Raw genomic sequence first — 16,320 nt, 5'->3', positions numbered from 1 at the left:
CCTGGCTATCTGGGAATGCTTAACTGATGATAATGTTAAACCCACAGCATAATCAGTAAAAATAGTAACTTATTAGTAGTACAGTGTCACAGGAATTTACTAATTGGCTTAAAAAATAAGTGGTGTGAGGGGCAGTTAGGTGGCACAGTGGATAGAGCACTGGCCCTGGATTCAGGAGGACCTGAGTTCAAATCCGGTCTCAGACCAAACACTTGACACTTACTAGCTGTGTGACCCTGGGCAAGTCACTCAACCCCACGGCCTAACCAAAAAAAATAAAATAAAATAAGGGGTGTGACTATAATATTACCATGGAGTGACCTGGCTTCCTTCTATAGGCTATTCTAAGGCAGGGGTTATTAACTCAGGATCCATGAACTTGTTCTTAAAATTTTTTTTGATAATCTATACAATGATGTTGCCACTGAGGAATGGTGTTCAGAGAACTGTAACAGTCCTTTGAATTTTCTCAATAGTAGCAAATATTTGCTTTTGATTTGGGGCATATGCCCAAAGTTATTTGGAATCAAATCTGGTGAATAAGATAGATGATAACTACCTGCCTCACATAGCTGTAGTGAGGATCAAATGAGATAATGTATGTAAATATACGTAAAGAACTCTGCCAACCTTAAAGCACTATGTAAATGCTAGCTATTGTTATAATTAGCCCAAACGATGTGTAATTATACTAGAAAAATCACTGAACCACTGAACTTTGACCCAGTGACACCACTACTGGGCATCTCTTTCAAGGTGGTCAAAGACAAAAAGAAAGGCCCCACACGCACATAAATATTTATAGCAACACATTTTACAGTCGCAAAAAACTGGAAGCCAAATGGCTGAACAAACTGTGGCATATGAATGTAATGAAATTTTCTTACTGTGAAATAAGAAATATGAACTTGAAGAATTCAGAATGATTTGGGAGGACTTTATTAACTAATGTAAAGTGAAATAAATAGAACCAGGAGGACAAACAATAATAGAAGCGTCAAACATGGGCTTGAGGACAAGAATAAGATTAAAATTAACTGGGAAAAATTTAACTAACTAAATAAAAATATAATAAATCATAGATAACATTAATATGTGATTGACTAAGTCAATATGCAGCCACAGGGATCCTTATGGGATTTAGTGGCCCCATTTCTATTTGAATTTGAATGTAAGGAAGACACCAAAAACATCAGAACTCTGATGACCCATGTTGACTCAGAACGACTAACAGTGAAGCATTGCCTGCCTACCTCTTTTTGGCATAGAGGTGGTGGGTCACAGCTGAGAAATGAGACATACGTTGTCAAAGTGAATGTGTTCGTTTGTATTGCTTAGCTGTTTGTTACAAAGGAGGATTCTGTGAGGGATTCACAGGAGAGCAGGAAGCATCATTGGGAAGGCAGTGTTGTAAGAAAGAAAAAAAATATTAGTAAGGCATTTGGTTTTGTTTGTTGAACAAATAAGGTGGATGATCAAACTGAGTGACACTGAGTCTAAAATAAAGCAGGCCTATCAATGTGACTACTGTTTTGAGGCTTTTAAACGGAATTTGAAAGCAATTCTAAGAGCTTCAAAAATATTTTCAACAAAGGTAGTGTCCCCACATGGCTTCCTAAAGTGGCAACTTTAGGACAATGCTCATTGGAATGTATAAACTCTAGTAGATCATCAACTTAGAACTGGAGGGCCTTTTTGCGGTTAACGAGAGAGGTTAAATGATCGTCATAAACAGTAAATAATCACAAAGATGGTAGGTAGGTTGGCTGGGATTTGAAGCTAGATCTCCTAACTCCAAAGTCAACATTCTTTCCATTACAACGGGTGTGTTAATTAAAACACAAACACACAACCAATTCCAGTCAGTCCACACGCATTTATTACGGGCTTACTATGTGCCAAGTGCTGTGCCCAGCACGGGGCATACAAAAAATGCAAAAACCAGTCCCTGCCCTCACGGAGCTCACAGTCTACTAGAATAGACAACACTTAAACAACTATGTACAAATAAGATGGATGCAGAGGGGAGATACTAAGATTAAGGAGGACTGGCAAAGGCTTCCTGCAGAGGGAAGGACATGAGATAAAATTTGAAGAAAGCATATAGATAGTTTTGCTTTGTAAGTGTCCTCTTTAGAATGCTCTAACTCACCAAGAAGCAAAGTCTGTATTTATTATGTTCAAGTACCATCTTCTTCATGAAGCTTTTCCCGATTCCTCCAACTGCTAGCACCCTCCCTTCCAAACTACCTTGTATTTTGCATATATGTATTTTGTGTATCTATCTATAATACATGTATGTATAGACCTCCATTTTATACATATTTGTATTTATTCACTTTATATTTATGCTCTATGTATTTATGTATGTACTTTTTTTTTTGTTTTTTGTTTTTTTTGGCAACTGGGGTTAAGTGACTTGCCCAAGGTCACACAGCTAGTAAGTGTCAAGTGTTCGGTCTGAGTCCGGATCTGAACTCAGGTCCTCCTGACTTCAGGGCCGGTGCTCTATCCACTGAGCCACCTAACTACCCCTATGTATGTACTTGTTGCTTCCCCTCCCCCTTGCCAAGTAGAGATTATTTCTTTCTTGGTACTTGTATCCCCATTAGTTTAGCACAGTACCTTGTACATAGTAGGAACAAGTAATAAATGCTAGTTGATCGATTCATTGATTATTACTGATTGGTCATAATCATGTGGCAGGTTTTTTTTTTCCCCTAAGTTCAAAGTTAGATACAGATATTCTCATTTCCCCATTAGTAAAAATAGGTAGGACTTGATAGTATCATCCTTAATTTTTCAAATAAGGAATTCAACACCTGCGACAATAAAATAATATTGTGAACCATTGTATGTGATCCAGTTTAGGGATCTATAACCTTTATAGCTCACTAGACTCCACAAACTTTGATCTACGGGCCAAAAAGCCCAAATATGAAATCTAGATAAGAATGTGCTAGTATTATTTGAAGACACAAGTTATTGTACAAATACACTTACAACCCTACTGTCTCAAATGATAGATTCAGAGCCAGGAGGGACCATGGAGGTTTTCCATTTAACTATGACCCTCAGGAGAATCCTAGTGCAAGCCACCCTTTCAGCATATTAACAATTTTGTTACTGCCTTCATGTAGAAGACAGTGGACTCCCTCTAGTGTTTAAATGCCCACTGGGTTCTTCTTTTTCTATACTTAAATCCTAATCCCTGCCCAGAATAATTTTTCATGGTTCATCCAAAAAAAAATGATATTGTTGATTCATCGAGCAAACTGGGTTGTTAAAATGGCCGGAATGATGGTACTGAAAATAGAATGTTCTTTGGAAGCAGAAAGGATTCTTAATCTCACTACTGATGAAGCTCCATGTAAATATTTGTAGTTCCATTGGGAGTAAGCAAGAAAGGGTCAAAGACCCTATTCATGTCTCCCTATGACTCAGAATGAAGAAAAGAGCTGGTATGTAATGCTCTTCTAGTTTTTCAAGTATGTTGGTAGGCTGTATATATACCTTGATAAGACTGATCCACCAACAGTTTACATGGTTCCAAAAGGGCCTAAGAATGTTTGAGCTCTTGGCAAATTAGAAATAGGACTATAATTTGGGCAGCTATGTGGTGAAGTGGACAGAGTGAATGGCCTGAAGTCAGGAAGACTCATCTTCATGAGTTCAAATCTGGCCTCAGACACTTCTGAGTTATATGACCCTGGGCAAGTCACTTAACCCTATTTACCTCAGTTCCTTATCTGCAAAAAGAGCCAAAGAAGGAAATGGCAAACCACTCCAGTATCTCTGCCAAGAAAACCCAAGAAAAAATTGGGTCACAAAGAGTCGGACATGCTCTGAACAACAACAACTATTTGAGTTTCCTCAAATATTCATTAAATATGTAGTAAGGGAACTGTGGGAGTATCGTATGGCCAGCATGACTCAGGTTGGGCTGGTGCTTCAAGTGGGGAATCAGAATGCAAGGAGACACTTGTAGACCACCTGGCTGGCTGTTGTCCTTCACTCTTGAAGAGGACCAAAATGACATCAATATGTTAGAGTCAGGTCACAGCTGCGGCTGATCAGACCAATATGAGCTCAGAACGCTCTACCACAGGTCGAGCACAAATAGTCCATGTGAACATTTGGGGTGGATTCTTTAAATCTGTGCAACTCACATTTCTGCGGAGCTACTTCAATTCTGCTGTGCTCATAGAGAAGAGCCCAACACCTTCTCTGATGAGGGCACGCCACGCTGGGTCATCCTGTGCAGTGTCTCCCACGTCACACAATCAATTCAAAAGCTCTTCAGAGAGACCTTGTATTGCTTTTTCTGACCACCATGTGAGCACCTGCCCTGTGTGAGTTCTCCATAAAATAGTTTTTTTGGCAAGCACACATTTGGCATTCAAATAACACGGCCAGTTCAAGAAAGGCCCTCAGTGTCTGGTATCTTATCCTGCCAGGTAATCTTCAGAATCTTCCTAAGACAATTCAAATGAAAATTTTCCTGGCATGGTGCAAGTATACTGTCTAGGTTTCACAGGCATACAACAATGAGGTAAGTACAAGGGCTCTGTAAGACTTTCATTTAACAAAAGGAAGTAGACTTAGTCAAAGCAGGGAAAGGGGATACAACAAGAATACAGTATTGATTCAATTGGGTGCAGCCTTACTGCCTCTGATGGTCATGATGGTCTCTCAACCCAAGGGAGAAGCTAACCACCTTGGAGAGGTTTTTTTTTTTTTTTTGCAACTAGAAAACTGTCAAAGGCTGAATCTTAGTCCCCTCAACTTATTAAGTCTTAAAAATGATTTTTAATAGTTTTTAAGCAAACACTAGGCCTGACAGATAGTGTTCTTACCTCAAAGGATGATCAGAGGAATCCCTGATTTGCTGGACCGGGATAACTTCCATGGAGCTGGACATGTCCTCTGGCTCCTTGATGAGGAACGTGCATACCTTGCTGAAATGACACAGGGAACAGCTGATTGTTCCTCAGTTACTACTGTTTTGAGAAGATGATTGCCAAGAGAATGGATTTTTGTTGAGAAGAGCTGCCCCCTTTATGGTCTACAAGAAATTGAAGAGAAATGTGTTTATCTAAGGCAGGCATGGAGGGAGGGGAGTGATTTACAGATATGGAATACTGTATATACTGTCAAATTTTTTTTTAATGTATTGATCAATTTTGCTGATTTTTTTTTCCTTTTCATCTTTTTTTTTTCTATAAAATTGTATGTTATATGAGATGGCCCTCTGGGAGAGGGGGAAAAGGAGAAGGAGAGATGCAGAAGGAAATTTAGGTTATATTAAAACAAAAGATATTAATAAAAATTTATTTTTTAAAAAGCTCATTAAAAAAAGAAATGAATGCAAAAAGGAAAAGAAATGGCTCTGTCCTCTTCTGTGACTTTTCCTACTCTCTCTCTTTCTCTTTTGTGGACTTCCAGGAAGGACCAAGGTAAAGGGAGGGGATTTTTCTCCCCTCTTCTTTCCTCCCCAACAATGGCTGTTTGTGGCATAAATACATTCTCTCTCCACTTTATGGAAGTTCAAGGGAGAAAAAGAGCCAGAAAAGAATCACAAAAGAAGACACAGATGTTTCTCTTTGTTCCCCTTCCAGACCATGTAGGGAGCAACTATGGTAACAGGAGTCCATCTTCCCAGCTCTTTCCTAACCCAGTTACCAACCCAACCATCTTCACCAAGGGCTAGTCACTGGGGACAAATGTGGAGTTCCTTGTGTCACCCCAGCAGGATTCACGTTCCTCAGCAAGGAGCCAGAGCACATATGCAGCTCTGTGGGAGGTGCCCCATCTAGCAAACCAAGAGTTCCCTAATCATCCCTGCTACAAATCAATTAAATTTCAAGAACCATGTCCACATAGTTACCTTCAGACCTAGGCACACCCAGTTCATGGATGAATTATAGTCTTGGGCTAGTTTAACCTTTTTGCACAAATGAATTACCATCCCTAATAGTTCAGCTCCCCTTTTACTTGTTTTAAAACATCAGGCTAAATTCTAAGATCTGAGAGCCTTAGGCTTAGAGTAAATCTTATCCCTTATTGCTGCCCCTCCTGGGTGCACTGATTAGACATGCAAGTTTTAAGAGAAACTTAAAGCTTACTACAGCATTATGAGCCCTATCCCAATTCTTTTCACTTTCCCCTGGGTACTGACTTGGCCTATTTTTTTGAACTTTTGATTGTCCCCTTTTCACCTGTGTCAAAGACCCATTTTTTTTTAGATGTTCCTTTATAGCATAATGTCTCTTAGGCTAGACTATAGGAGGTGACAGGTGCTTTCTTGAGAATATAACATGCAGCATACTCTTTATTAATTCTCCCTTAATTAACATAGGTCAAAAGGTTAAAGCCCTTTACTGTAAACTTCATCACAATTTGAATCATATCACAGATCTTGATACGTAGTCAGCAATGCCTAAGCCAAATTACAGCAATGTTGTTAAATATATGAGATTAGAAGAGAAAATAGACAAAGAGAGGAAGCACTAGAACGACAGTTTTTAAGCATTAAATTTCAAATAGTAGTTATAAAAACTTATGAATACTAATAAATATTCAATTGAATTCAACAATCCTTTGCTAGGATCCTACTAGAGTACTAGCATTTTGCTAGGTTCTGGAAGACACCAAAAGACACGGTCGCTGCCCTACTGGGATTTACAATCTAGTTAGGAAATAGTGTGCTAGGTTCTCAACAGTATCTAGAGTATGTTGGAGGGAATCCTGCAAAGCCCCTTATTCTACAAGATTATTTCATACTGGAAAGTTTCCAATGGATGTTGCATAAAAGGCCTTTTGTGTCATGGGTCAATTTTGTCCCACTGATAACAGAGTAATCAATGCCCCTGTTTTATGTGAGATGGCTCTTCAGTTGGACGAATGATGGCTGGAGAGAATTGGTCTTCTGTTTCTGAATTTTCTTCATGAAGTGGCCCTCTTTGTCCTCGTAGAGTTATCTCCATTCTTCTTAATGTCTTTGATGTCTTCTGGGCCGATGGACCTTCATTATTTATCTGGAGGAAAAGAAGTGACGCTGGTTGCTGGTAGGAAGAGAGGACGAAGGTTGTTTACTTTACCAGCTTGTTGCTGGTGTCCTCTGCTGGAGGATTTCTTCTGCTGAGCTGCTAGCTATGCTGAATCTGTTGGCTTGTTCTTGGCTGCCATCTGCAGGTTCTTTGTTGAACTGTAGCTATCATGAGGCTGATTCCCTACAAGGGAAGGAGTTCAGCTCTTTTTAGCCCATAGTCTCAGGGGGTATTTCAGCTCTTCTGTGAGCCAGACCTACAACTGCCTAGTCTTAAATTACATCTGCCTTTTGAAATTCTTTGCTACTGCCTCAACTGCTATTCCCTGAAGTCAACAAGCATTTATTAAGTATTTACTATGTGCCAGAGTCATTAAAGTCCTGTAGCAACAGAAAAGTCAGGACAATTGGTGATGGCCTGGGATGCAGTGGATGACCTTGGTCCATGTCAAACCAAGCTCTAAGCCCTCCATAGTGCCTGCTTCAGCATCCTTCGTGGCTGCTGGAACAAATTGTTCTCATCTGCCCATTCCTCTGGGGAAGTCTTCACATGCTTGGGGTAAACATTTCCCTAACTCACTGACAGGTTTGAATCCTGTCAGTTACCCTCAATCTGGTTTAGCCCATCTGCCAAAACGGTTCATACCCAGGTGTGGCCGCCATTCGTGCTACAGCTTCTTGAAGCCACAGGTGAGAGTTGGATGACAGGTAGACACCAAAGGTGGACGAGCAGCCCTGAAAAGGGCTCAGCAAGCCCCCACACCAGAGGTGCTAGTCCTCCCTAAACACACCATACACCCACACAGATGACTCTGGAAGAAAGAGTGAGGTCTGATGACTTTGTGAAACTCTGCCTCACTTACATTCAATTCACATGCAAGTCAAGACATCACCTCATGATGTCACTGGTCCTCTTTGAAAAGTAAGGACAAACAACAACTATGTGCCAGACATTGGGCATCCAAACAGAAGCAAAAAGAAATACAATTCCTGTCATCAAGGATCTCACATTCAAATGGGTAAAGACAATACATAAAAGGAAGCTGAAAAGGTAGAGCTGGGGAGCAGATAGATGCATGGTGGAAAAAGAAGTATGGGGAATCACTAAGAGAGCATAAAGAAGAATGAATGGCCTGGATTACTTAAGATGGAGTAAATGAGTATCAGAGTAAGGAGCTACAGGGGTGGAGGGATCTTCCAAGGTGAGAAGACCACAGGTAGAAAAAGTCATATAACTTATCTAAGAAATGGAATCTTTGAGACTTCACCAGAGAGGCAGCTTCAGAAAGCACTTCAGTCAATGACTCATGGCACTCCATTTATATACAGTACTGTATAACTTCACTGTCCAGATAAAAGAGACTTAGCATGGAAGCTAGCTTTCCATTGGAGTTGGGATGAGTCCATTTCTTTTAAATTCCATCATGTTCCTGGACACTAGTCTGGATCCATGCAAATACTGGGAGCTTTGCTTAGCAAAATTGCATCAATGAACATTGCCTTCCTACAGCCACCAAGATTGCTGCTTTTCTCCATACATTCGTTGGCTTGGTGAGGATAGAACCAGGAGCAATGAGAGACAGTTAGTTTCAAAGGGACAAATTTAGGTTTGATGGAAGGAAAACTCCTTAACAATTAGAAAGATCCAGAAGTGGAGTGCCTTGGGAAGTAATGGATTTCCTCTCGCTGGAGAAAAGCCTTAATGGAAAGACTGTACTAGAAGACCATGTGTCAGATATGTTGTTGAGGGAGTCTTGTTTAAGTATAAGTTGAACTAAAAAGCTTCTGAGGTCCCTTCTATCTCTGAGACTCAAAACTTCATCAGCTTTTATCCACACAGGGCTAGAGTTTAGATAAGACACAGTCCCTGCCCCCCAGATGCTTATAGTCCAGTAAGAGTGACTGATCTCATTTGATCCTCAGGACTATCCAATGAGGCATGTTTTATTATTATCCTCATTTTGACAGAGAAGAAAAAAGACTGAGAGACGCTAAGGATCACAGAGCCAGTAATTGTCTGAAGCCTACTTATGGACTGAGGTCTTCCTGACAACACCCCCTCCCCTCTCCCCAGACAAGGATGAACAATATTAAGGAAGCTGTTATCACCCTAAGGAAGGTATGCTGTGGTGGGTAACTAGCAGCTGTGAGCACAGGCACTGAAGAAACACCAATCCCTTTTCCCCTATGAGGCTGCCTGCTGGGAGCAGATGAAAGCAGGAGACACAGAATTTTGGACACTGTATTACAGGCTGGTCCTTTATAGAGGGTGTTCCAAATGTCTTAATGCAGTTTTAAGCTCTCTTAGTAACTTTAAAACATATTTAAAATTCAATTTAAAATAGCTTGAGCTATTTTAGTAGCTTAAGACTTCACTAAGACTTTTGGGACACACTGTACTATGATTGTAGAGTTGATTGTCTTGGAAGGAAGGAGAGATTAAGTCAGGTGAGATCTATTAATTGAGAGCAGGCAGTTCTGCAGGCCTGTTGTTCCTGGCCTTGCTCTCCAAGGAATGTGTCCTCTGTGCTAAGCAGTGAAGTGAATTCTTGAGGTCTTAAGCCAAAACAAACAAAAACCCCATTTTTTTTCCTCTCTCATTTCTACCTAGCTCTCAGCCCTATCCTTCTTCAGAACTTAGTCTTTGTGGCTTCTGGCAACTCTTCTACTCCCCATCTCTGCTTGTTAAATTTTCCTTTATTCTAGATCTCTTCTTCTCATATTCCTTTATTTTTTAAAAAATTTTTACTTGTTTATTTTTTTTCTTTTTGATGAGGCAATCGGGGTTAAGTGACCTGCCCAGAGTCACACAGCTAGTAAGTGTCAAGCGTCTGAGGCCAGATTTGAACTCAGGTCCTCCTGACTCCAAGGCTGGAGCTCTATCCACTGTGCCACCTAGCTGCCCCTCATATTCTTTTTTTAAAATAGATTTTTGATATCTTTTGATTTTATATTTCCTAAATTTTCCCCTATATCCTTTCCTCTCCCAGAAGCCATCACTAACAATGTTTTTGGGGTTTGTTTTTTGTCTTTTAAATAGAGTTCCTCTATTATTGTGCTATCACAAATCTGGTTTTCTCCACATGACACTTTGCTGGTTCCTTTTTCCTTCTCCCTCCTTCATGGCATCCCAAGAGGGAGAGTTGGCATAAGTTTTGCTCCTAACATTCTCAAATCCTCATTTTGCACCCCATCCCACAACCATACCACTCTGTCAAGTCGATCTTCATGGAGGTTACATACTGGGCCATAAGTCCCTCATTACCAATGTGACCTTGAGTAAATCTCTCCACCTTTCTTGAGTCTCAATTCGCTCATCTGTAAAGTTAAGGGGCTGGACTAGATAGCCTCCAAGGTCTCTTTTGGCTCAAAACCTATGATCTTTTTATCATTCTGACTACAAAAGTGCTTAGGCCTCTACCTTCATTTTAAAAAAAAGTTCCCTCGATCATATCACCCCACTCAAGCTATTTCCCTACATCTCTCTTACCTTTCACTGCCAAACTCCTAAAAAGAGTCTTCAACACTGGCTGGCCTCCTCTTCTTAATTACCCACTTACTTCCCAACTCTCTATAATCTGGCTTCCGCCTCAAACAAGCAATTCCTCATACCTGGAAGGCATGCCTTCAGTTTAGCTCCTCAGAAATCATGATCTTCTAACAAGGCTCAGGTGCCATCTCTCCCGTGAAACTTTCCTTAATACTCCAAGTTGCTGGTGTGCTCTTGCCCCTAAGTTATCTAGGTACATTTCATATCTCCCTAGTGGATTCCTTGAAGGCAGGGCCTAAGAGAGACATAGGTAAGGTGTTACGGATGTTCATTGGATGGATGGGGAGAAATTACTTCTGGATAGGAAAGGAGAGTTAAACTCAAATGTCATTTCCCAACCTTCCACATGTGCATGGTCTCATATTCCTTTAGGCAGGGTTTCAAGGAAGACATGGAACACTGAAAAATGGGCAGAATCTCAGTAGGTAGAAATGGGAGTGTTCCAGGTCTAGGAAATACCAGGGAAAAAGGCAGAGAAGCAAGAGAGTAAAAATTAGAAAAGCAACATGGATAAGTAGATTGACTGCTGGTCCTGGAGTCAGGAAGATCTGAGTTCAAATACTGCCTATGACACCTGCTAGCTATGTGATCCTGGGTAAGTCCCTTAAGCATTCTGAGCTTCATTTTTCTCATCTGTAATTATGGGTTGGACTAGATGACCTCTAAGCCTAAATCTATGATCCTTGAAAGTTCAGAATGTATTATAGGGATAGTGAATAGTCCAGTTCGACTGCAATATTGATTATATAAAGCAGAAGAATGTAAGATAAAACTGGAATAGAATGATAGTGTAAATTATAAAAGACATTTTAATGCCATTTTTAGGAAATGGACTTTATTTCATAGGCAATAGAGAATCATTTATGATATTCGACTATTGGAATAATACAATCAGTGCTATTCGTTATGAGGATTAATTTGGCAAATCCGTGTAGGATTGGTTTGGGGAAAGACTAAAGGTAAGGAGACCAGTTAGGAATTTATTATAATAGTACAAAAATAGGTAACGGTAAATGGAACTGGGTACTAATAGAAAAGAAGGGGCAGATTAACTGATGAATATGGACAAAGGACACAAACAGTACTCAGAAGAGTTGCTACTATTAACAACTATATAAAAGACTGCTCCAAATCATAAATCATGACAAATGCAAATCAAAGTTTCATCTGGTATACAGCGAGTTGGCAAAGACGACAAGAAACCAATGTTGGAGAGGCTACAGAAAAACAAGCTCGCTGACACTGGTGGTGGAACTCTGCATTGGTCCAACCACTCCGGAAAGCAATTTAGAATTACGCTAAAAAAAAATGACTACACTTTCCACAGTCCCTGACTCATAGATTTGTACTATTCAGCCTTGACAGAAATTTCGGAGTCTTCTCAGGAATTCTTGTGTCAGTGATCAAGGGATCTCAAAGACAGAAAGGTCCCACATGTACCAAAATATTAATTACAGCATTTTTGTAAAATTTTGGTAGCAAAAAAACTCAAAACAAAGTGTGAGTCCATCCACTGGGTATTGGCTAAATAAACTGTGATAACTGAATGTAATAAAATATTATTGTGCCATAAGAAAAAAGTGAATATAAAGAGTCTAAGAAACATAGAAAGACCTATGAACTAATGCACAAAGCAGTATCAGGAAAACAACATACATAATAACTATAACAACGTAAGTGGCAAGAATGACAAAGATATCAACAAAATAAAACAGAATGCTATGTAATTATAATGTCCTGGCTTGGCCTGAGAGAAGAGATGAGAAAATGTACTTCCCTTCCTCGGACTCCATTGGAAAATATGGCAACTCAAGAAGACAAGTTCAGGGGGCCCCTTAACACTTCCTTCCCTGCCAATGAGAGAGACTGTAGGTATAGGATAGTACATATACTGTAAGTTTCAGTTGACATATTGGATCAGTTTTGCTCAAGTCAGGTTTTTTGTTTCTTTTCTTATTGTTTGTATAAAGAAATGGTTTGATGGGTAGGGGAGGAAGTAGGGATATATTTGGAAATAAAGGCAATGTAAAACAAAAGTTCAGGAGAGGATATAGAGGTGGATTTGGAGTCAGGAAGACCTAAATTCAAATGTAGCCTCAAATACTTACCAATTATGTAACCATGGGTAAATCACTTAACCTCCACCTCAGGTTCCTCAACTGTAAAATGGGGAAAATAATAGCATTTGAAGATAAAATGAAATATTTGTAAAGTGCTTTGCAAGGTTCAAAGTGCTATATAAATTCTAGTTACTATTAGAATTATTTTAAAAATAAATACCAGCAGCTGTACAGCTGGAAAAAAGAAAAAAAGAGACAGGAGCAGGAGCCATTTTGGAAACAGAATCAACAGGACTTGGCCACCAAAAGGATACTGGAAGAGAAGTCAGGTTCAACAATGACAGGTTTTGACAGGTAACTAGGAAAACCATAGTTCCTTTAAAAGACAGGGGAAATATGACTGAGAAATAGGTTTGGGAGAAAAATGATGAATTTGTTCTTGTTGAGTCTGAGGTCCTACAAACCATCTAGGTGGAGAAATTAAGTAGCAGACAGTCAGAAGTGCTGGGTTGATGCTTGAGGGGGAGATTAGAGCTGGATAAACAGATTAGGAGTTATTTACATAGTATCTGACAGGAATCCATGGAAATGAATGAGATTGGCAAGATTCTTGAACAATGCCTGTAGGAAGAACCTGAAAAGGAGTGCTCAAAGAGGGAAGAGAAGAACTAGGATGTACAATAATATTATAGAAGCCAAGGGAAGAAAGGAACCAAAAGGGAGGGGGGTGATCCGTGGTGTCCGATGCTGCAGAGGCCACCAGATTTGGCCACTTTGATCAGCAGAATATTTGGGGGAGGAGCCAGATCTTTTAAAAAGCAAAAATGAAAAAGGAAGGGCGTGGGGGGGGAAATAATTAAACATGTAGGTTTTTTGTTTTTAATTTTTTAGGATAGGTGATTCTTTATCCCCAGCCCTCAGCACAGTGTCTATACACAGGTAATGCTTAATAAATGGTTGTTGATGATTATGATGATAAGCATGTTTGTAGGAAGAGGAGAAGGAATCAGGGGAGAGGGAGAAATTTAAGTTGCAAAGGGAATGAACAATAAATAAATGTTTCTTGTTTCTCTTGGGATTTGACAATTTTCCCTTCCTCTTTTCCCCCAGAGTCCAGAGCCCTAATTATTGAGCCCTATGATAATCATCGATGAATCAAGAAACACGTGTGGAGTATCTGCATATTCAAGCAATCATGCTAGGTACATTGTGTCCTGAAGGTCTCTTCATATTTTCAAAACCCAGACCAAGAAAAACAGCCCCTTGAGCCAAAAGAGATTTTATTTGCCAGTAAGGAGAAACAGAGCCAGATTGTTCTGAACACTATTTCAATTCTACGGCTTTAAATTTTTACATTTTTAAAGGGAAAAATGTCAAGGATGTTATAACATTTTGCAGTTTCTAAGCTTTCATTCTAATTCTACGATATCCACATTTTATATTCTAAAACACTTTGCCCCATAAGCATCCTTGTGACTTCATAGGAATGTGCTTGTCTTATCAGTTCTAATTGTTAAGGTTCCTGATTCAGAGCAGAGTTAGTTCTGCATCAAGGTGTATGCTTGAAGATTGGGTTGACCCTGTTCTGGTTCAATGCAAGCTTCACCACTCGTCATTCATTCAATCTCTTAGAGGAGTTCTAATTATAATTGACCTCTTGATCTGGATTAAGGGGTCAGACCTCACTAATTTTCTCACTTGTAATTGATTCTGTATCTGTCTGAGGACTAGCCTAGCCAGATTCGGTAAAGCTTGTCAGGTCCCAGAACCATTTCTCTGTCAGTGGGCTCAAAGGTTACTTACTAAATTACATAGAGGGCTAAAGGATATTGTATGGCAGCAGGGAGTTCACCTGAGACATGGACACTGACAATGAGGAACACCATGTTTCTAAGCTTCTGAAGGACTGAGGAATGTTTGGGACAAGGGTGGCGTACAGGTTAAGGATGGGAGCTAGCATTTCCATCCTAGCCTAGGTGAAGTCTCAGCAGGGAATAATTAAGCTGCACACAGCCACTAGGAAGGGGTGGGAGGGCACACCCGCAGAGAGCGTTCTTTTTACCCTCTAAATTTTGTGCCTTTTAGGAGAAGCTCCAGTCACCTGTCCTAGTTACAGCTCTAGTATCAGTTTTCATCAACAGAGGGAATACCCACATTGACAAAGTTACAGATCCTTGAAATACTAATGAATCAATAAACTGCCCAATCTGGTCAGATCTTCCTTTGAAATATCTATTATAGGAGGGGTATGGTTTCAGAAAAATCTGAGAAGATTTATATGAGCTGATGCAAAGTGAAGTGAGCAGAACCAAAAGAACATGGTGCACAGTAACAGCAGTGTTATACTGGCCGCACGCCGACCTTCTGCCAGCCGTACGCCGGTACCCGCTCCTCCTATAAGAAGCGCACTACCAGAGTCTTACTCACACTCGAGTCTTCGGTTCTCTGCCGGATAACCACACAGAGACGAGCCATCGGGAGGCGCCAACACCAGAGCTTTATTCAGAGGCCATCACAGCAAGCCATCATAGCAAGCCCAAGCAGCAAGGCCAGAGCAACAGGGCAGGAGCCAGGAGAGAGCGCGCGTGTGATCTGACCATGCTTGTTCCTAAAAACCTACCTAGCCCCTCCTCCCCAGCCCGCTTACTAGCCAATGATTGTAGGGTCAGGTACCGGAAGGGGCTGTCTGAGTTTAGCACACCAAGGGGGGAGGGAGTGACGTAGGAGGCTAGGACCGGATACGGGGAGGAGGCATCTGGGATTGGCACACAGACAAGAGTACGTGACCTAGGAAGTCAGACTCAGACACTGGGAGGAGGGGTCTGGGTCAGTGCTGCACAAAGGGACCCAGGAAGTCAGGAAGGTCACAAGAGGTGTCTGGGGATGACGTTGCATATAGGGAGGGGACTAAGCAAAGGGAACTCAGTCCTCTGCCGTCCCACTCCCACGTGGCACCGCCCCTTGCCTCAGGAGCACAAGCTCTGCTACTTCCTTGTACCCAGCTTATCTCACATAGCACTGCCCACTACCTCAGGGCTTCTCCGTATCCAGCCCATCCCAGTTCACCACGACTCTGCCTACCACAGCCCCTGCCTCGACTTCCAAAATACCCAGATCTTACCCTACCCTTGCCACAGCGTCCAACCTGGTAGCTGCCAACATCAGACAGTCCCTCACACAGTGCTGTAACGATAATCAACTGTGAAAGACTTAGCTACTCTAATCAATACAATGATCCAAGACAATTCTGAAGGACCCATAGAGAAAAATGTCTAATCAATACCATGATCCAAGACAATTCTGAAGGACCCATAGAGAAAAATGTCATCCGCCTCCTAAGAGAGAACTGATTGTGCAGACTGAAGTACAGATTGAAGCATACTTTTTTCACTTACTTTATTTTTCTTGCTTTTAATTTTTTGCAACATAGCTAATATGTAAATATGCTTTGCATGACTTCACATGTATAACTGATATATTGCTTGTCTTCTCAATGGGTAAGGGAGGGGCTGGAGGCAGAGGGAGAATGTGGATCAGGATTTTAAGAAAGGAATGTTAAAATAAAGCATAATTATATTTAAAAATGTCTATTACATGCACCTCTTACTTCTCTTCCTCACAGTTCTCCCCTTAACTCAAGCCTTCACCACCTCTCTCTTAAA

Source organism: Vombatus ursinus, unplaced genomic scaffold, assembly GCF_900497805.2.
Source record: "Vombatus ursinus unplaced genomic scaffold, bare-nosed wombat genome assembly UNPS02014794.1, whole genome shotgun sequence".
NCBI lineage: Eukaryota > Metazoa > Chordata > Mammalia > Diprotodontia > Vombatidae > Vombatus > Vombatus ursinus.
Note: the sequence above shows the minus strand (reverse complement) of the source record.